Raw genomic sequence first — 23,873 nt, forward strand, 5'->3', positions numbered from 1 at the left:
TTTATAATTAAGTTAAAATAAACTTTATAAGTTGTGAATTTTTTTAATGTTGATTGAAAAAAAGTATATGATTAATTAATATAATTTTTGTAGTGGAATGTTATATTTATAGAGTGTTGTTTAATTTATATAAATTTGGTATTAAATTAATTTATGAAATGTAATTTTGGTTATAAAGTTGTATATAATTTGTAGTCTAATAATTAATATCGTTTTTGTAGTGTTATTACTGTATATTAATTAATATTATATCTTTGATATTTAAATTATATTTCTTGGTGTGTTTATAGTTAGATTATTACATTTTAGTTATCACATTTACATAATGTAATACTGTTTGAATTGGTTAAAGTAAATCAATTAAGTTTAGTGTCCAGCAATTATCCTAATTTAATACTGACTGGACTGGGAATAGTATATGTATTAGGCTTAGTGTCTAACACCTACCCCAATTTATTTTAGACTGGAGTGGGAATGGTAAATTAGTTAGGTTAAGTGTCCAGCACCTACCCTGATTTATTTTATACTAGACTGGGAATTGTAAATTAGGGGCCCATTAAGATGGTGGTCAGAAAACCACCCCGACCACCATGGTAGCGGAAATCAACTGCCCGCCTGTACCGCAGATAAACAGGCGGTAAAATTAGGATCAACCGCCAAAATATTCCGACCGCGGTGGAACGAGGCAACGAAAAAACGCCTGTAGCGGGTGGAGAAGGCCATAATGTATCCGCAGCGGTCGGATTTGTGACGGAAAATCACCAAACCGCCGCCATAACAGCGGAGACACCACATGGAAAATTAGGATATCTCCGATGTGACCGCAGAACGTTCAGCTGTTTCCGACCGCCGCGGTCGCAAACAGTGATGAATGGGATATCCGGCGGAAGAGCTGTGGCATAGCCACCACTGTGGACGCTCCGTGACAAATATGGCGGTCAACAGAAAAACTCCCATCAAGGCCACAAAGTGTTCACAGCAAACTAGCCATGTCCCAAAAAACACAGAACACACCTCAATGACACAACCACATGGCAACTACAAAAATACAAACCCCAGGACAACACACCTGACAGCAATACCCCATTTGGACACACCTACATAGCGGAGTATAAAACCAGCCCCTTCCCTGACCACAATCCTTTGAAATACTCCACAACTGAAGGGCCCAACACCAGAGCGCAAAGGAGAGGAAAATCAACACATCATCACTACTCACAGCACAACACAAACAGCACCACCCCCTCTTCAACACCTTCACCTCTAACCCCTCTGCATCTCACACACATACACATCACTCCCCCTTACACATCTGCACCTCTTACCCCTTTGCACATCACACACCATGGCACCACAGAAAATGTCCAAATTTCCAGAAAGTGAGTTGACAGTCATGGTAGATGAGATAATCAGAGTAGAACCCCAACTATTTGTTAACCTGGTCCAACAGACACCATTAGCCACAAGAAATCAAATGTGGGTAAGGATATTTGACAAGGTCAATGCAGTAGGGACCAACCCGCGCAACAGACAGGAAATCATGAAGCACTGGCATGACTTGAAGAGTGTTGTCAAAAAGAAGAGGAGCAAGTACCGTGAGCTGGCTCAGAGGACTCGGGGTGGCCCTCCCATTCCACCAAGAACATTCACTGCATGGGAGGAGAAGGTGCTTGCCATACTGCATTTAGAGAGTCTCATGGTAATACCTCGGGGAGTGCAGGCTCGTAAGTACAGACAAATGCAGACCATTACACAGCTATGTACTGCCCAGCACAACTACAAAGCTACATCTAAGAGGCACAAGTGTATCCATATGCACCACAATATCCAACACATGTCCCACAGATGTAACATTCACTCCATCTAAATCACCCCAAAGGTAGCCAAAATTTACAGGGTTGTATGTGTCCAGGCAAACAGCACTAAAACTCCCACCATGCCCAGAAGTAGTTGGGAGCCATTGTATCATTACAAACAAACTTACAGTAGTCATCTTCCCAGGGAGGGCTGTCTGGGGGCAGGAGGCCTGCACTACTACTCCCACCATGCTCCCTGTCCCACACCTGAGCAGGTTGGAGCACTCCCCCATCAAGAAGCAGTTGAAAGCCATTGTATCACCACAAACAAATTTAAAGGTAGGTAGCCAGCATCCCTGGGAGGGCTGTTTGGGGGTGGGAGGCCTGCACTACTACTCCCACCATGCCCCTTGTCCCACACCTGAGCAGGATGGAGCACTCCCACACCCAGAAGCAGTTGGAAGCCATTGTATCACCACAAACAAACTTACAGGTAGGTAGCCATCTTCCCTGGGAGTACTGTTTGGAGGTTGGAGGCCTGCACTACTACTCCCACCATGCCCCCCGTCCCACCCCTAAGCAGGATGGAACACTTCCCCCACCCAGTAGCAGTTGGAAGCCATTGTATCACCACAAACAAACTTACAGGTAGTTAGCCATCTTCCCTGAGAGGGCTGTTTGGGGGTTGGAGGCCTGCACTACTACTCCCACCATGCCCCCTGTCCCATCCCTGAGCAGGATGGAGCACTCCACACCAACCCAGAAGCAGTTGGGAGCCATTGTATCACTACAAACTCACTCACAGGTAGGTAGCCATCTTCCCTGGGAGTACTGTTTGGGGGTTGGAGGCCTGCACTACTACTCCCACCATGCCCCCCGTCCCACCCCTAAGCAGGATGGAACACTCCCCCACCCAGTAGCAGTTGGAAGCCATTGTATCACCACAAACAAACTTACAGGTAGTTAGCCATCTTCCCTGAGAGGGTTGTTTGGGGGTGGGAGGCCTGCACTACTATTCCCACCATGCCCCCTGTCCCAACCCTGAGCAGGATGTAGCACCCCACACCATCCCAGAAGCAGTTTTCAGCCATTGTGTGCTTCACCAACGCCTAACAGGTAGGTAGCCGTCTTCCCTGGGAGGGCTGTTTGGGGGTGTGAGGCCTGTACTACTACTCCCACCATGCTCCCTGTCCCACACATGAGCAGGATGGAGCACCACCCCCCACTCAGAAGCAGTTGGAGGCCATTGTATCACCACAAACAAACTTACAGGTAGGTAGCCATCTTCCCTGGGAGGGCTGTTTGGGGGTGGGAGGCCTGCACTACTACTCCCACCATGCCCCCTGTCCTACACCTGAGCACGATGGAGCACTACGCCACCCAGAAGCAGTTGGAAGCCCTTGTATCACCACAAGCAAACTTACAGGTAGGTAGCCATCTTCCCTGGGAGGGCTGTTTGGGGGTGGGAGGCCTGTACTACTACTTCCACCATGCTGCCTGTCCCACACCTGAGCAGGATGGAGTACTCCCCCACCCAGAAGCAGTTGGATGCCATTGTATCACCACAAACAAACGTATAGGTAGGTAACAATCTTCCCTGGGAGGGCTGTTTGGGGGTGGGAGGCCTGTACTACTACTCCCACCATGCCGCCTGTCCCACACCTAAGCAGGATGGAGTACTCCCCCACCCAGAAGCAGTTGGATGCCATCGTATGACCACAAACAAACGTACAGGTAGGTAACAATCTTCCCTGGGAGGGCTGTTTGGGGGTGGGAGGCCTGTAATACTACTCCCACCATGCCGCCTGTCCCACACCTGAGCAGGTTGGAGCACTCCCCCACCCAGAAGCAGTTGGATGCCATTGTATCACCACAAACAAGCTTACAGGTAGGTAGCCATCTTCCCTGGAAGGGCTGTTTGGGGGTGGGAGGCCTGTACTTCTACTCCCACCATGCCCCCTGTCTCACCCCTGAGCAGGTTGTAGCACTCCACACCAACCCGGAGGCAGTTTGCAGCCATTGTAAGGTTCACCATCACCTAACAGGTAGGTAGCCATCTTCCCTGGGAGGGCTGTTTGGGGGTGGAAGGCCTGCAGGACTACTCCCATCATGCCCCTTGTCCCACACCTGAGCAGGATGGAGCACTCCTCCACCCAGAATCAGTTGGAAGCCATTGTATCACCACAAACAAACTTACAGGCAGGTAGCCATCTTCCCTGGGAGGGCTGTCGGGGGTGGGAGGCCTGCACTACTACTCCTACCATGCCGCTGGTCCCACACCTGAGCAGGATTCAACACTCCACACCAGCCCAGAAGCAGTTGGAAGCCACTGTATCACCACAAACAAGCTTACAGGTAAGTAGCCAACTTCCCTGAGAGCCCTGTCTGGGGGTGGGAGGCCTGCACTACTACTCCCACCATGCCCCCTGTCCCACCCCTGAGCTGGATGGAGCACTCCCCCACCCAGTAGCAGTTGGAAGCCATTGTATCACCACAAACAAACTTACAGGTAGTTAGCCATCTTCCCTGGGAGGGCTGTTTGGGTTTGGAGGACTGCACTACTACTCCCACCATGCCCCCTGTCCCATCCCTGAGCAGGATCGAGCACTCCACACCAACCCAGAAGCAGTTGGGAGCCATTGTATCACTACAAACTCACTCACAGGTAGGTAGCCATCTTCCCTGGGTGGGCTGTTTGGGGGTGGGAGGCCTGCACTACTACTCCCACCATGCCCCCTATCTCACCCCTGAGCAAGTTGTAGCACAAAACACCAACCCAGAGGCAGTTTGCAGTCATCGTATGGTTCACCATCACCTAACAGGTAGGTAGCCATCTTCCCTGGGAGGGCTGTTTGGGGGTGGAAGGCCTGCAGGACTACTCCCACCATCCCCTTGTCCCACACCTGAGCAGGATGGAGCACTCCCCCTCCCAGAAGCAGTTGGAAGCCATTGTATCACCACAAACAAAATTAGAGGCAGGTAGCCATCTTCCCTGGGAGGGCTGTCTGGGGGTGGGAGGCCTGCACTACTATTCCTACCATGCCTCCGGTCCCACACCTGAGCAGGATGGAGCACTCCACACCAGCCCAGAAGCAGTTGGAAGCCATTGTATCACCACAAACAAGCTTACAGGTAAGTAGCCAACTTCCCTGGGAGCCCTGTCTGGGGGTGGGAGGCCTGCACTACTACTCCCACCATGCCCCCTGTCCCACCACTGAGCAGGATGGAGCACTCCACACCAACCCAGAAGCAGTTGGAAGCCCTTGTATCACAACAAACAAACTTGCAGGTAGGTAGCCATCTTCCCTGGGCGGGCTGTTTGGGGGTGGGAGGTCTGCACTACTACTCCCACCATGCCCCCTGTCTCACCCCTGAGCAGGTTGTAGCACTCCACACCAACCCGGAGGCAGTTTGCAGCCATTGTATGGTTCACCATCACCTAACAGGTAGGTAACCATCTTCCCTGGGAGGGCTGTTTGGGGGTGGAAGGCCTGCATGACTACTCCCACCATGCCCCTTGTCCCACACCTGAGCAGGATGGAGCACTCCCCCACCCAGAAGCAGTTTTAAGCCATTGTATCACCACAAACAAACTTACAAGCAGGTAGCCATCTTCCCTGGGAGGGCTGTCTGGGGGTGGGAGGCCTGCACTACTACTCCTACCATGTCCCCGGTCCCACACCTGAGCAGGATGAAGCACTCCACACCAGCCCAGAAGCAGTTGGAAGCCATTGTATCACTACAAACAAGCTTACAGGTGCAATCAATGGCACCAACAACATGGGGGATGTGTCCAATGGCATAAAAATCTCCCTTCACTGCCGCCAATTCACCCCCCCCCCCCCCCCCCCCCGCTGGGGAAATATATATAGCTATCCTCGTTGATCATTATAGTGGACAGGACATCACGCAGCACCTTGCTGAACATAGGTTGCGACATCCCACCTGTGCTGGGCACCATATGCTGGAATGAACCAGTGGTAAAGAAATGCAGGGCCACCATCAACTTAGACGTGGGGGTGAAAGCAGTTGGGTATTTTCTGCGAGGCTGCAGGTGGGGCTCCAACACAGCACATAGGCTTTGTAGGGTGGCTCTATCCAGACGGAATTTCCGGATGACCTCCTCATTCTCCATGTCTGCCAGCACTGTGAAGGGACGATGCTGATTGGTCTCCTCCTAGTTGAGATCAAAGTGGGCACATGTCAATGCAATGTAACCTGAGATGTGAACAACATCTTACGTTTTGACTGACACAACGCCAACAATGACTGACATCACGCGTCTAAAATGGCTAAAACCCTTATGCAGTAGATTGGATTGTAGGGGGAGCCACCTTGAAGCCCTACGGAAGTTTCGAAATATTAGATCTGAGTCCGTTGTGGTTTGTGTGGCCAAGTTTTTGGGAGGAGCTTGGTTGATACGTATTAGGAACTTGAATACTTTTAAAAAATGATAATGTATGAATGTCTTTTTTTTTTGTTAAATCCTTTTTGCAATGTCATTTCGAATGTTTAATAACTTTTTAACAATATTTTATATATAAAAGGGGGGGGGTTATGAATTATGAATTTTGTTTACTTAGTATTTGATGTATTGTATGCTGTCTTTTATTAATTTTACTTCGAAATAAAGACATAATGACCATGACCATGACTGACATCACATTTGAGTTACAGACCAGCTTACATGTAGGGACACCTTCAGCCACACTACTCGTACACTTGTCCCCTTTCACACAGCCGAAACAACATCTGACTATGAGAATGCACAAAGGGATACGGCCACATCTAGCATGAGCAGGCCTGGGAGGATTTCTGAACTGGGGTGGCAGAGTGGGCTAAAGAACGGTGATGGATTAAACCCAGATCTTTTGACTGGGTGTGAGTGTTTGATTGATTCAGATGCTCCGTCCATCACCACCCCCTTTTGTACCGCTTTTGGCCACCATAAGTGTGGCAGGGTATGCTCAGACGTGAGTCCCTTGCTCACTTTGCCACTGGATTCAAGCAAGCCGGGCTGAAGACGGCTGGAATGCCAGAAACTGGTCCTCGGAAGCTTGTTTCCGGTCCAGGGAAGACATGGCTTGGCAGTTCGGGCTGCACTGTTCCCATGAGGCACAGGGTCAGACTGATTTGCATATAGCCATGTCTGAACTGGGGTGGCAGAGTGGGCTAAAGAACGGTGATGGATTAAACCCAGATCTTTTGACTGGGTGTGAGTGTTTGATTGATTCAGATGCTCCGTCCATCACCACCCCCTTTTGTACTGGGAGTATTTCATACAGCATATGTATGAAACTGCAACACTACTGTCTTATACCTAGCTGCTGTACCTGCCACACGTTCATGCGTAAGTTGAACATGGCACACATCAACAACACAATGACTACAGGCTGTGCGTAAACAACAAGTGTGTGCATGAGCCAAGAAAAGTAGACCGTCAAATCTGCACATTGTTCAATAAGACATACATCACTGTGATTTACCCAGCACTTACACACATTGACATGTGTACACATTGAAGAGTCCATCACAACAATGTTCTGTGTACATGCCCATCAATATCACAAATTACATGTGAGGGAGTACATGCCAATGTCCAACATCACAATACACAAACATGGCATGTGTAATCAGCTGTGGGGTACATGTTACATTGGCATTGTGTGCACAATGATGTGACAGTAATCATGTTGCCACTGTGCTCTGTTTATAACTGCCCATTGGCAATTGACACAGCATGATGTGTCCATAGGTGCTGAAACAGTGCTCCGCCACTCAAATCGCGGTTATTCATGTTAATGTATGACACCCAAATCATGGTAGCTACCACCTCGCACCAGCGGTGTGTCACCACCAATACCCAAAACACAAGTGTGGTAGTGATAGCCATATATACATGCTCAAATGGTAGTTGGCAAGCTCCGCCATCCAAATTGCTGTAGCTATCGCCTGGCACCAGTGGTGTGTCACACCCGTGGACCATGCCCTTACAGCCAATGCAAGATTTGAAAATTGTGGTAGGCTTGCTCCACCACCGTGGCCATTGGCTGCAATTGAAAGATGCACCACCGTGGTAGCGCCCTCCTGGCCCCTGCGAAGTGTCACCGCCATGGACCATGCCCTTACAGCCAATGGGAACTGCAATCGCAATAGCACATTACAAGATTTGGAAATCACGTTAGGCGTGCTCCACCACCGCGGAGCTGGTTATTGGATGCATTTGAAAAAGACTGACCTGGAACACCAATTGCAGCATCTTAGAACCACTGAAATGACCCCAGGGGGCTATATATGTGTGGGGAAGAGCCCCACATTTCCACATCTCACAGAGCCTGCTGCCTGAGACCCCTCACCACCAACTGCTGCTGCTGCTGCTCCTGGCTCCAGAGACTGCTGCCTGCCACCCCTCACCACCAACTGTAGCTGCTGCTGCTCCAGGGGCCAGAGACTGCTGCCTGTCAACCCTCACCACCAACTGTAACTGCTGCTGCTCCTGTCTCCAGGGATTGCTGCCTGAGACCCCTCACCACCAGCTGCTGCTGCTGCTCCTGGCTTCAGAGATTGCTGCCTGCCACCCCTCACCACCAACTGCTGCTGCTCCTGGCTCCAGAGACTGCTGCCTGCCACCCCTCACCACCAACTGTAGCTGCTACTGCTCCTGTCTCCAGAGACTGCTGCCTGCCATCTCTCACCCCAAACTGCTGCTGCTGTTGTCTCCTGGCCACAGTGATGTCGAGGACTGAGAAGATCCATGCTAGTCCCTTCACCAGCGAGGAGCTGGAGGTCCTGGTGGACGAAGTGCTCACACAGCATCCGAGGCTATATGGTGCTCCAAATGTCATGGTAAGTGTTCCAGAGTGGGAGTGAGAGTGCAGTGTGGGAAAAACATGAAGTTGATCTGCTGCAGTATGTGCCTGGGAGTGTGGGGTTGTGTCATGCAGTGCCTAGAATGCTGTGCCCTGGGGAAAGGGGTGTGTAGCCTATTTCACATGTCTCCCTGCCTGCACATCAAGATTGGGAGAACATATATTGTCTTGTCAGCAATACAGTGATGCAGCAAGTTGGTATTGCAGGAGTCAGGGCAGTGATTGCTTGTGTGAATGGCTATGTGGGTCCCTGATGTCACTCACAGTGCCATCTGTGGACTTAGCTGGGTTTTCGTACAGAGTGTAGTGATGGGATTGTGTCTGGCTCCTACTTGTACATCATCTCCAGGTCAGCAATATGCTCAGGACTTTGTTACCTAAGGGTGACACTATTGGTGGGCATTCACCTATGACACAGCAGATTGCCATACTATTGTGCGCAGCACCCTGCATTTCCACCAGCATGTGTACTGACTGGCATGTGTAGGCACTGTTTCCGCTCTCAATTTGTCCCTTCATGTGACATTTCTGATGCCCCACGTTGGACCTCAGTGTGAGCCCGCCTGGCCAGCACAGTCACCGCCCAATCTGACAAGGACACATCACTGAATGTACAGAGTGTTACATGTGTGCATTTTGCGGGACTCTCCATCAATAAGCCATCTCAGCCCTGTACATTGCGCATGGCAGGCCTTCTGAGAAGGGCGTGGGTTTGTTAGATCATGTCACTCAATGTGACATCCATGACACAGTGAGCCATTCACAGGGATTGGACATTGAGGGCTGCGCAGAGTTGGCTACAGTGAGTCAACCCCAAACATATATTGATATGTACTGTATGCCTTGCTCAACTAAAATATTTGGACAGTAGATGTGGGCAGTCTACACATAGCTATCTGTGCTGGCATCGTGCAGGTGTATGCGATGGGCAGGTACTGTGACCCCCCATACTTAGTATGGGTGAAATTTGCGAATTCGCGTACTATTCGTGCGAAAGCGAATTCGCGTTCCGCATAATCCACGAATTTGTGCGAATTTGCCGATTTTTTTTTTTTGCGTGTTCACAGGGCGCATTGCGTGTTCGCGTGCCGCTTTCAGCACGCTGACTGCGAAGTTACCCATGCGTTCGTACATGGGCGTGGCCATCTTGTTTGCATTGCGTATTTCCGTTCTCGGGCACTAGTTGCATTCTGGTGTTGTGCGCGGGGCGCGATTACATGGTTGCGTGCGTTTTTGTGTGCTTGCGGGGGTAATATCCCGCGAACGTACCCACGGGGTCCTCAATGGGCGCGGCCATCTTGTTTTTCATTCATTGCTATGGTTCTGGGCATGCTATTTCAATCCTCCGCTAATCTTTGCAATCCTTTGTTTCTTTGAACTTTTTTAAAATCTTTTTTACCCATTATCTATCCCTCTCTTTTTATACATCTATATTTTGTGTTTTTTTCTACTTTTGGTTACTTTAAAACTACTTTTTTAACTCCTTTCTTTTATTTACTTTTTCCCTATTCTCTTTCTATTATTTCCATTCCTGTCCAGGATCATGGCAAAGGGAGCCGATAAGAACAAGGGGAAGGGTCCCGCACCCCGTACCCGGCTCCCTTGCAGGCGATTAAGGGGGGAGCAAGTTGTAGCCCGGGAGATCTTCAGCGCGGTGGAGGTGGCCGCACTTATATTTTATGTTCAGCGCCACCTCCCGAAGACCGTGGCAGCAGGGGGCAGGCCCGGTTCAGGGTATGGCCTCCGGGAGCGTCGCCTGCTCTGGGATAAGGTGTGCCGGGCCATGGGTAGGGAGTCAGGGGTCCGGCGCACCTACCATCAGGCGACGCACCGGTGGGCTGACCTCCTTGACCGGGAGCAGGACCTGCTCAACTTGCTAGGCATGGAGATCCCTGGCCTTGGTGAGTAGCTATTTAATAACTACTTTATTTTCTTCTGCTCTGTGTTATATTGCTAATATATGTTTTTCCCGAACAGCAAGAATGCTGCCGATTTGATTACATTGCAGGTAAATTAAATGTTTAAATAGCTTCTGTGATTGTAGGTGCTCGCCTGCTCAGTGGTGTTGCTACTATGCTTACTTGTTTGCAACTTTGTGCTCATTTGAGCAGAACTGCGTTATGCTAGAGAGACTAGAGACTCAAGTCTAGTCCTTCCTTTGTACTCCTGCTGCCACTAAGAAGAGATAGTGGTGGATTGATAGGTTGAGTATATTATGACTTTTTTAGTTAGTAGTAGGACATTTTTTAGTGGTCTGCAATCATGATGACGGACTGTGTCTGTCACGTTACGTGCTGCTGAGTGCTGGCAGTCGTAGTAGAACCTTTTTGTTGTTGGTTTAGCTAGTGATTTACATAACTTTCCAGGTAGACGGTCTGCGAATCCAGCAATACTGTACTATCCTAGTTGACCAGATCAGATAGGTCAATCAATACATGTAGTGCAATTGTTGGTAATTTGTTTACCCGAGATAGTTTTAGATTGTGGTCAAAGAAATCAAATATTTCAAAAAACCAATCATCCATGTTTGTGTTTATTTCATGATCATCAGCACCTCCCAGGGGCAAGAAGACCACACCTGAGACTCCGGCGGAACAAGGTGGGCAGGATCGGTCCTCTGCAGGCTCTTCTGCTGGCCTCAGTAAGTTGTTCTGTTGTTAATATTAATAATTATACTTCCCTAACTTTTACAGCTCCTATTCATTCCAAACTGTTTCCTAATTCTATTTTTTACAAAATAGTCTTTGATCTTCTTGTAGACTGTTTCTACATTCTTATCCTGCCTCTACCATCACTCTCTGTGCTACTACTATTTTTATTATGAGTCGTCTGTGTAGGTAGCTAAGCTCGCCCAGTCGGCAAACGGTGTTAAACAAAACTCTGATCCAGCAATAGCTCTAGAGGCAGTGAGGTCAGTCCTCTGGGTTGCCCTTGCTGTCTATTCCAGTCTTCTTAATGTTAGTGCTTTGACAATTTCCAACAACAAACTGTCAATGTCCACCAAGAATAAGCGAGTAGTTGGCCTTTTGATTTGATAGTAGCACATACCATACTGCTAGTGTTTCAAGGACTATTCTGCACATACAGAAGTATGGACAAGAGAAATAGGACATTGTTGATGATAGGTGCAGTTCGACTTTCCACATACCGCAGTCAGAACAGAAGTTGAACCCCCAATCCCATGACCGGCTATCTCGTGTGTCTGACCAATGATTATACGACCCAGAAGAACAGAAGAAGACTACCGAGTCCCGACCTATCAGAGTCACGGAAGTATGCTTGCAAAGTGCAGTAGTGCAACTGCAAACCCTTCCGCTCACTCACTCGTGAACAAAAAACGCACAGTGTTTTTTAGTTTTAAAGTTTTATTTTCAAATGAATAAAAAAACTATTTCTTTATTTTTAATAGCGCAGTATTCCCAGCGAGCAGTGGTGATAGATGACATTAAAGTTTAAACACACTTCCCTAGTATATACTTCAACTTAACACATCTAATTATTAATAGTAACTGTGCAGGACTTGGGAGCCCTCACCTTGTTGGAACTTCACGTCCTCCTGGTGGTAATGAGGAGTAGGTGGGTCTGTCTGTAATTAGAAAAATGTTGCACTTTAAAAAGCAAGCATTCATCAGTTGTGCCAAAAAGTGTTGCATGTTATGGCTAAGCATATAAGTTAACACCCTCCCCAAAACTGTGACTTCTTAACAGTCCCAATAATTAAAAATTGTTTAAGTATTAACATTTTCTCTTCCATTACGATACGAAATAGGGGGTGGTGTATGGCATCTAAAAATATGACATGTTTTTTCCAGGCGTCATCACAACATTGGATGCGACACTTCCCACCACCAGTGCCAGGGCCAGCAGCGCGAGGGGTCCACTCCATGGACGGATGCGGCGGCGTCACAAGTGCCACCAGGAGGAGCTGCTGCGGAGGATGGCTCAGCAGCGGCGGACGGTGGTAAGTTATTATACTCCTTACTTATTGACATTTTAGAGTAGGCTCGCAAAGGGGTGTATGATGTACTGTACAGTAGACAGTACACTAGTAGAAGTACACTGTACTGTTATGAACAGTTACTAATTTAGAACTACATTTTTGCCAATCACGGAGAAGACAGTCACGTTTCACTTAGCCATAGCATTAGCGGCGGTAGTTCTCGAGTAAGCAATGGCCCCCTTTATTTGACTTCAACTCAGCTGTGAAACTTTTATCGTGAAGCCAAGTCAGATCAGATGAACTTGAGGGATGTGATGAACTAAAAGGCAAAGAAGGGTGTAAGGAAGGACGAGCGAGTCGTAACATTTATGACTGTAAAGAATTATACGTGTTTTTGAATGCATGCAGAGGTGGCTGATAGGAAGGAATCAGATGCATGGCTGCTTGAAGCAAGGATGACTGCCTGTGTGGGTGAATCAGAAAATGCATGTGTGGTGTGCATTGCAATATATCATTTGGGTGAAACTGAAATGCAAGTCAAGACGGTGGTTTACCAAATAAAATGAAAAAGGTGTTAGTTGGTTGTTGAGAAAAAGTAAAGTTGGTACAGTTGAGACATTAAGAAGAATGATAGACGTTTACTTTGGAAGCATGGATGGTATCTTCTTCCTCATAGATAGTAGAGTTGTATGTAGAGCAGACGCTCAGTGGATGAAGAGTGTTACTTTGTTTGAACAGCATGTCCGTGCCAGAGTAGCAAAGCAGAGGAAATCCAAATACTAGAAGTTGTGATTGTTCAGAAATTCTCCCTTGACTAACAGTACAGTAGTTTACTTTGCAAGCACAGCATATATTGTGTATGTATTGTATAGTTGACATTATATCAAGTCAAGTCCCTTCCTCCGGCAATTATGGGTACCACACTCAATCCCTATGTTAATAATTTTCTTTCAGCTGTGTCAATCATGGGTGGAATATTGCTGTTGTTCACTCAATCTATCACAACAAAGCACCTAAAGGCATCCATCATATAAGCAAAGATCATGTGATCGGCTGGATACATGATCAGAAATGAATATTCTTAATTTTCCTTTTGTAGTACTGAAGGCCGGGGGGGCAGTGCGAAATATAAATTACATTGAGCAGTAGTCCTTGATGTAACCGAGTATGGCCAGTGCCACCCCTATAGAAAAGTAAGAGCTTCCCTATCTCCACCTGCATGTACTGCTTAAAGTAATGCGAGTCTGCGTCATCATGGCTTGTGTCTGTTTTTCTTGGGTGCAAGCTGACTGAGCTGGCATTATGCCGGCTACCACAAGTTCACGTACAAGTAATTTCTTTCACAAAACTAGAGAAAAAAAGAAGAACACTGGTGTACTCTCTGACTCTCTGACTATGTAGTGAGTCCATAGTGCTGCTAGTAGAATTCCTGAAACTCCCTCTAATGTTACAGGCCTACATAGACGGCGGAAAGATACATGCCAAAATGTTATACTGTGCTTGCAAGTTGCTAGTGTTACTGTGAGACAACTTTATGTTGAATTATTTTGTGTTATTGTTAAAGAGTATTGGTTACAGTATTTTTCTTTCTTTCTTCATATAGATGCTCCAGAAAAGCTCACCAGAAAGGAGATGGCTGTCCGGCCCAGGGCCCGGAAGCTGGAGGCCATTTGTGCAGAATATCGCCGGCTGTGGGCTCGGGAGCAGGAAGAGGAGGCGGCAACAACTGCATCCTCCTCCAGTGCCCCCGGGTCCACCAGCCAGCAACCTCCAGTACGGCGCCGTGGTCCGACAGCCTCCCGTCGCCGCCGCTCAGCTGCAACAAAACCAGCAGCTTCCTCCCCCGAGCCTGGATGGCACGCTTGCGCTGGCTACGTCGCCAAGTGGACTACCTGGAGCGCACGGTGGAGAAGCAGAAGCACCAGCTCCAAGACCTCCACAGAGAGCTGCGGGACCACCTGTCAACAGGACACCGCCAGAAGTGACTGTGTCCCTTTCACCTATTTTAAAGACTGTTGGGGGGTGGGAATTGGGAGTTGGGGATTCTGAGGGACTTTTTGCGGGACATTGAAATGGACATTGGTTGGGGTTAGGGAGGGGGGTGGTTTGGGTCTTTGGACTAGTTTATTTTTGTTAGAGTAAATATATAATTATTTATTTTACATACTTCAACATAGTGTACACGTTCATATTACTTTGTGGGGTGGTGGGCGGGGGTTACTGCACGTTTGGTTTCCTCAAACTTACCAGCATGAATTATCTAAACCGTCCAAAAATGTACAAAAGTGCCACTAACAGAGTTAGTGAATTCAATTGGCCTACTAGTACTTTACTAGTACTACTGTCAGTCTCTCCTCTCCTCCGAGTCCTAGCCCATTATTCTACCTCCCCAAAATGCTTATCTTATCTGTGATTCATGTTTGAGAATAGAGCTAGGCACAGCGCTGGCTGCATGGCAAATGGCGATTACGGTTGCCCATGAAATCCAACCAGGACAGAAATTCCATTGTTGTGTTGGTAATAGGAGTAGTACCACACTAGCAGTAGGAGCATATGAAAAACAAAGGAAAAAATGAGACATTGAGTGGCCTGAGAGGAGTATTAGAAGGAACAGTATATTTGTAGCTTAAGCAATGCTGAAGATAAGTATGGGGAAAAAAAATGTGCATGGATGATTATGGCTACAACAAGAACAGTGACACAGCAGCGTAACAAGTCTTGACATGTAGGAGGATGATGTTGACGATGGATCCAATCGATGGTGGGCATGAAATTCAGAATTGATTTGAAAATACTCATTGGTGTTTTTGTAACCAAAATTACAATATCCTAGGATTCATCTAGCTGCCTTAAAATTGATTTGAGGAGGTTGCTTGCACCTTATCCTCCCCAGCAAGTGTGTGGAATTATTGCTGTCATTTAGTCACACCTCAATGAAAACCACACAGTCCGGGGGAAGAGGGTTAGGGTTTGAAAATTGGATGGGAATGGGGTTTTTTGGGAAAGTTTTGTGGAGAGAGGAAAAAAAACACAGCACGGACAAACAACAAATGAAGAAAAACAAATCTTTGGATATGAAGATATCCATAAATCTTTTAAGGGACATAAAGGAAGTGCATGCATGAAGTTGTTTGCTAAATGGATGGTTTGGTTACTGAAAAGTAGTACTAACTACAACTTACTAAGTAGTACTAAACTATTAGACAGTACAGGGCTGCTGTAATTACGCAATTTCATTCAGAGAGAGAATGACTTAGTAGTACATTACATTAGCTTTAAAAATAGGAAAGAAAGTTCTAAAATAGCCGTAGGGATGAATTTGAAGCAGAGAGTCGCACTCATAGAAGTTCACAACAATAAGTTATTTAAAAGATAAGGAGAAGTGAAGAGGATACTGTAACTGTATGTTGTTTTTGTCCTGTTCAATTTGGGAAGTTGCATGCATCCAGCCATTCCTCTTATTCGCGGTACTCCTCCATTCCATATGACACTCCGTCGATCAATCTTGGTGACCAGACACACTGTCCACTGCCTGCCTGGCGGATGCGGAATTGCGGATTGATGTTGTTCCCATGGCACAAGGTAAAAGCCAGCCTGCAATTGTTGATGGAAAAACAGGAAGGGATATTAAAACAGCACTGAGAAAAAATATAAGGTACGGTGTGCAGTGCAAAAATAACACTTTCAGAGGCGACAGTATTACATACAGGCATCATTTCTAAAGTGCGTACTCTGTGTCTCCTTTTCAAGGATAGTAATTGCACACAGCAGGCCAGGGCCATGCAGACGGTCAAGGCAGGCACCACTGAGTTAACCACCCTGATGATGTAGCATACCTCTTTGACACATACAGACAAAGCATATCTAATTTTATGCAGCAAGCCACATAGCCACAATTTTACATGAACTGCTGTCTGGTCTCTGGCATACACAACACTGGCTCGACCACTCCCATGCCACGACTAGACAGACATGTAGGTCTGCTGTGGTTGTTGTTGACTCGTTTACCTGTTGGTTGCCACTCACGAAATGGCCATATTTCTTCCGTAAACCGACAATGATGATGATCCATCCATCCCAGTGAGTGACTGTGCAAAGAATAAAGATAATATGTAACTTTAATCATCAAGACTGATCATCATCATGGTATGTTATTGGCAAACTCAATGTTGTCTACACACTGAGTCCAAGGACATTTTCCATTTTGAAAAATGCAACGTAGTGGTTGGCCCCTGCAGTAGAAGTACAATTTGTATTAAACAAGGTAACAGAGTACACTTGAGTTACATTTAGTGTGTAAAAGATTAAATAATAATAACAGAACACATAGATAGGATTCACTTCATGCACAACAAACAAACAACAATTGCTTTCATCAGAGCCAGACAGCCAGTGTTGTCCACCACTGCATGTCATCTCATCATTCATTACATGTTCCACTTGTCATCATCTTATTCTTAAGTGAAGGGCCACAGGGCAGCCTCTCGTGTCAATTTCAGAAGGTGCAGACAACATAGTGAGTCATTCCAGTCCCACTTCTTTTGAGGGGACTCGTGTACGGACTGAAGCGACAGTTTCTAGATTCTGCGCAATCCGGCCATCTGCCTTGAGGGAAATGGATATGGGGAGTCTGGAGGAGGAAGATAGAGGAGCATGACTGAGTTGTGAAATGCAGGAATGCAGACAGCGGCACCTTCAATATGGAAAATAAGACGAAGACAGTCCTGCTGATGGATTTGTTGTGATTAAAGTTTTGATGTGCTAAAAGTTGCAAATCAAAAAAAGACACACAGAAATAAAAGTAAAAAAGGACGGAATAAAACAAAAAGTAAGTTTTTCAAGCCTAGTTGTCAGGGAAGTAGAGCTCGTCCTCAAACTCTGTGAATTGAACATGGACTAGGTCAGCTAACAGAGAAGAGCTTCTGTCACCTAAGTCATTGTCCTCTTCTTCCTGCGTGGATTCACGTATTTTGTAATCTGGTGGTATGAAGTGGTGCTGATTCATCTTGATCATTGTTAACCTCTCCACATTTTTGGGCAAGAGGCGGGACCTTTTTGAAGTGACAATGGCACCAGCAGCACTGAAAACTCGTTCCGAAGACACACTTGCAAGTGGGCAAGACAAATAATTTAAAGCCAGCCTGCTGAGCAGTGGCCAGTGAGGCCTTTTCCCATACCAATACACCAATGGGTCACGATCAATGCAGACCTCTGTTGGGTCATCCAGATAGGCCTGCACCATCCACTCAAGGGCCTCCCTGGGTGGTGCTCCACTTTGCGTACCATGTGTTTCCTTTGCATCAACACTGGAGCGAGCAAACCCTTGCCGAGTTTTCCAATCTGCATCCGACAATATTATGGCTGGGCCTGGTGCAGGTGATGATGATGAGGATACTGTTGCTGCTGTCGGTAACGGCTGTGAGGGAAAGGGACTGCCTTCGGCCACAGAAGTGGACCTTTACGCCGGATGGCCTGCTGCTTCAGTAGTACTTGTGGTATTTCCTTCAATTTCCTGCTGCTCTTTTTCGAACCGAGTGGCTGACACAGCTAGCCAATGTTTGTACTATGAAACATCTTCTTCATCAAAAGGAATGAATACTTTGCTGGTCAGTGCCTTTTTGTACCGTGGATCCAGAATAGTGGCACAAATGTAATGTTGTTCTGAATGTATTTTTTTAAGCCTTTCATTGACAAGTAGACGGCTTAATAAGGTCTCCGTCAACCGATATGCGTCTTGTTTGTGAACATCAGCTCGGAACGTTGAAGACACCGCCTTCAGTTGGTGCTCTAGCATGAACAACAATGGGGTAGCTTTGCCCAAACTACAGTCCTCCCTGCTGACTTCACGGGTGAAGACCTCAAAAGGACGAAGCATGTCTATCGGGCTTTTAACTAGGTCCCATTCCTCCGGCTCTAGCCTCATGTCTTTCATAGCAGCAGACCGTATGTTAATGCTTTTGACATACTCATTGATTACCAAGTACTGCTCAAACAGACGTTCAAGCATGTAGAAGGTTGAGTTCCAACGTGTTGCCACCTCCTGGATGAGTCCTTTGACTGGCACTCCACGGCTACGTTGAATGATCCTCATCTCCTTTCGGGCCTTAAAAGAATGGCTGAAATGTGTGCAGATTCTTCGGCAGGTGGTCAGTAATTTGTTGACTGTGTTTCTCTTTTCAAGAAATCTTGAACAATAATGTTAATGCAGTGCGCCAAACACGGCACTCTGAAGTAGCCACCATCATGCATGGCCTTAACTATATTACTGCCATTATCCATGGAAACATAACCAATCATGCGACTTCTTGGCACCAGCCATTTAAAGACCTTACTCTTCAACTCATCCAAAATGTTTAATGCAGTATGAGATTTCTCTATGGCAAACATGGCTACTGTTGCATGTTTCCGACTCGCTTGAAAAATTGTGGCATGGTCAACACCTGTAGACATCTTTTCTCTAACCCCTGCAAAAGAGACCCAGTGTGCAGTGATGCACATGTAATCCACGGCTTGGCAACTGGTTCACATGTCTGTTGTCAGGTGGATAGTGTGAACAGCACTCTTCTGCAAAGCTGACCCAATCACTTCCAGCACATCTTCATGTAGTGCTGGAACTGCAACTCTGGCAAAATAGGACTGGCTAGGAACCTTCCATTTAGGGCAGACTGTTGCCACAAATTCTAGAAAACACACCCCTTCCACGAAAGAAAAAGGGAGAAGGTCCAGCGCTGGCATTTTAGCCAGCTTTGCGTTATACAGATGTGCTATTGGGTGGTTGCGTTCAAATGGCGCCTCCGACCAAAACATGCTTTTAATGGTGGTCTGGAACGTTTTCATATGTGATGATGATGATCCAGACTTCTTCAACCCAGTTAGGCTCATTGATGTACTATTTCGCATTGGTGTCTCTCCCAGACTCTTAGTGTGCCTCATACATGTTGCTGGGGTAGAGGGTGTGGGCGCTACCACTGCAGTGCTGCTGCCAGGGGTACTGGGTGTACCAGAAAAAATGTCTGTCGCTTCTTCACTTCCCCCCTGCACGATCAGCCCCTCGTCATCATCAGATGCAATATGAATGGATACATTTGGATTTGTTGTACTTTGGCTTCCCGGATCTTCCTTATGTGCGCCTCTCAAATGATAGTGTGGTGTTTTTGGAGATGACCTCTCAGGCCTCCGGTACCATAGTTGGTACCAAGCTTACCCCGACTAACTACAGTTTTACAAATCGAACAAACGACCATGTTTTCGGCCTTTTTGCTGACACTAAAGAAGTCCCAAACTGGGGACTGGAGATGCCTGCTGGGGGTGGAGGTGCTACTTTCAATGCCAGATGAAGTGGAGGACCTTAACAACACCTTGGGGGCATACTTTGGGTCGCGTAGGCTGCCGGTTGCTTACCTCCCTGATTGCCGCATCTGCTGCCTGTCTTCCTCCCGCCGCCGCAGCCCACACCTAGCAGCGGCCGCAGTGTGGAGGGGGGCTAAGCACGGGCAAAGGCGGGCCGTCTGTGGCCGTCCGGGGCAGGAGGAGGCAGGGCTGGGCAAGCCCTCGAACAACTAACTATGGGCAAGCGCGAAAGCATCTAACGCAGAGAGGGGGGGGGAGAAGGCCAAGGTGCCGAGACATTCGGAGACAATTATTTCCTATCTGTCATCAGCTGTGGGGGCCCTCACAAAGGAAATTGCAAACGCTGAACAGGAGCTGGGCTTGGCACCCTCTCCTCTTACAAATCAAACACATGCTTCTGACATTGCCCAAGCGCATCATATTCCATTAGAGCCCGAGGTGGTCGTGCTAAACTCCAATTCTATTGTTGCACCTACTGCTTGTCCCTCCCCTGGTAATTTTCCAGCTCTGCTTTTGTCACAGTGTACACAGGTGACTGGCCATGAACGGAAGCGGAACACTAAAAGGCAAAAAAAAGCAGAAGGCGCCTCAAACATAGCCACTGTGACTAGCGACAATCTTGGCGACCAGCTAGAGGTCTTGTTTACTGCCCGTATTGAGCCTCTGTTACTGGGTATAGCAAAAGACATTGTGGAAACCTTGAACACCTGCCTCGCCGGCCTATTAAAGAAATGTGCCCTTATTGATACATATGTCAACAAACATACTTTAGGTCAGGCACCCCCCAAAGCAGGTGCGGATCTTCTAGGTAATAGAGCCAATGAGTTAGTTGGACCACCTGGATCCACGCAGATCAGTAACGGGGTGGCCCCAGATAACGACAGGATCCGGGATGTTTATACAGCTCCTACTAGTTCAGATGTTATCTATCCAAACCTAGGTCGCCTAGGTAGTCTTACACAGCCACCAAGCTCAGTTAACAGTACGCGGGCAAGGGGATGATGAGTAAAATTAGACCTGCCCCAGGAGGCCGCCCCTTTAGTTGCTATGTTTATTGGAGTTGCCCCACTTAAGAGGGAGAGTCTGAACCCGTTTCTGACCTGATAAATAAGGCTAGACTTTGGTGCGCTGACTCCTGTAGTGGTAGGATGAACATTTCTAACCGGATTATCATGGCGAGAAGGGTGGGTTGGATTGGGAAATGCCCAAAGATTGTAGAGGGGGTCTGTGTCATAGTAAACTTCGACAGCTCTGATTTGGCTGACAGACTGTTCTGGGATGGCTCGGAGATCTCAGAATTAGGCCAAATGAGACCGGTTCCCTTGGGTTTTTTTCAACCCGCCTCCAGACACACACTACGCGGCATGCCGCCCGGCCATGGTAGGGAGGGGTAGGAGCTCAGTATCGGGAGGTGTTAGATCAGGTGGGAATTTATGGCCACATCCCCCAAAGGGGGGCCAAGGCGTCCCGGTGGCACTTCACCCCCAGATAGCTTTCACATCTGTGGAGGGGTGCGGGCCGGCCCTGAGCAATCGATTTGCCCCTTTTTCAGATATAGAGGAAATTGATTGACAGCTAGTTTCGACGCCGCCTGTCAAGCTCGGGGTTATTAACCCTGATGTGACAGCGGCCTGTAAAATCAGCAGTTGGAACGTAGCTGGCATCAAAGTAAAAAGGGCAGACATAGCCTGGGTTGATTTTGTCGCTAGCCATGACATTATAGCCATCCAGGAATCTTGGGACTCTCCTTCTACCTTCTGGCTGGATGGTTTTACCAGCTTTGCCAACCCAGCCGTTCCAAGTATCGCGGGCAGAGCAAAGGGTGGCCTCTTCTACCTTTTTTCGTTAAAACTTAAGGGACTCTAAACTTGGTTGAGACCGGTTCACCAAATCTTTTAATTGTGGAATGGGTAGTTTCCCCTACCCGCAAAATTATCTTAATTAACTTTTATAATTCTTGGGAAAGGGACGATGGTAATGAACACATTATCTCCTTGGAAAACTTTTTATCCAATCTCAGTCAAAATAACTACACTAATTTCGAGCTCATTTTAATGGGCGATTTTAATATCCACCCGTGCAGTGATTTATGTTACACAGGAGTGCACGAGGGACCAACAGGCTCGGCGGCCCCTCATTTCGAGCACACAAAGACAGGAGAGGCCCTTGAAGAGTTGCTAGCCAATTTTAATATTTTTGAACCGAGTAACACCGAGGGGGGGGGGGGCAAGAACAATTACCTATAAGGGTACTGACTCAGGTTCAGTAATAGACTATATTTTTCTGACCCCCGGTATCCTACATAGGGTTGTGACCTATAAAGTAATTGTCTCAATATATAGCGATCACAACCCGGTGTTGCTCGAGTTGTACTGGGGCGACCCCATGGGCATTAAGTCCTGTACTCTGAATTGGGGCTTGCCCTACTCCCCACGGATCAAGTGAGAAGGCTTAAGTGGGCTAAGGTAGTCCCGGAAAATTTCACTGAAGAACTACTCCCCAAAATTGAGGGCGATTTGCCAGGACCAAAAAGCTACAAACTTAGAAATCATGGGGGCTTTTGAGTTAATATGCATACAAATCTCAAACGATTTGACGACTAAACCAGGTCAGGCAGGTAACAACCTCCATAGATGGTTTGACTCTAACTGCTCAAGAGCCCACAGGGCATTAATGCTAGCACTAAAATCCACCCCGAGAGATAAGGCAGTTATTGCCTATTTGAGGAAGGAGTATAAGTTAACAATTAATGGTAGGAAAAACGATATAAAAGAGGCCGCATGGGAAAAATTACTTTCAATCGATGTACTGCGCGACAGCAGTCAGTTCTGGGCTACAATTGATCAGCCATTTTTTTCAGACTTAGAAAACACGGTCATGGACTGTGTCATCCCTGATGACAAATGGCTTCTTCATTTAGAGAAGTTTATGGTGACTCAGATTCTGGAGCCCTAGGTTGTCTACCGGTGGCCCCCGAGTCTGCTCCCCTACTTTTCAATTATGATGAAGTAGAGAGAGCAATTCTAGAGACCTCGAAAAACCAGGCCCCGGGGCCAGACGGCGTACCGGCAGACCTCTATAGACATTCACCAAAACTTTGGGCCAAGGTGTTAACAAACGTCTTTTGTGCTGCAAATGGTAACACTTTTCCTACCACTTGGACCACCTCAATCATTGTACCAATCTTTAAAAAGGGCCAGCGAGATGATCCGGCGTGCTATAGACCCATTTCTCTCCTAGACTCTGCGATTAAGATACTAGGCAGAGTCTTATTGTTTAAGCTAAATATCCAATATGGGTTCAGAGAGGAGAGAGGCACCCTGGATCAGTGTTCAAACTTGCATCTCTTAATTTCTAAATATACGGTAGCAAAGGAGGGGTCGTTATTTTTGGCCTTTATGGACCTCTCCTCGGCTTTCGATTTAGTGAACAGGGCTAAGCTGTGGACAATCCTACTGGAGATGAGGATTGACCCGTTGCTTGTAAACTTTATGGCGTCCCTTCACCAGGAGCTGTTTGCTACAGTTAGGGTCATCAGGGAGGGAAGGTGCACGAGTTGTTTTAAATCGGAGCGAGGAGTGCGCCAGGGCTGTATTTTGGCCCCCCTCCTTTTCACCATTTATATTAATGGTTTGGGAAATTACCTAGAGGCAGCGGAGGTGGACGTTCCACGTGTAGGAGATGCAACAATACCGGCTCTCCTATACGCAGACAACGCAGTTTTATTAGCCCGCACTGGCGTGGGACTCCAGAGACTGTTGGATCTAGTCGGGGTTTTTATGGATCGGTTGGATTTAAAAATAAATGCGGAAAAATCCCATTCGATGGTGGTCGGCCACCATAGAAATAAGTGCAAATCCAAAACCTTTGTTTGCAAGGGTGAGGTGGTCTCCTGGGTTGCCGTTTTCCCTTATTTAG

The sequence above is a fragment of the Lissotriton helveticus genome, chromosome 5_1 (assembly GCF_964261635.1).
Source record: "Lissotriton helveticus chromosome 5_1, aLisHel1.1, whole genome shotgun sequence".
Lineage (NCBI taxonomy): Eukaryota > Metazoa > Chordata > Amphibia > Caudata > Salamandridae > Lissotriton > Lissotriton helveticus.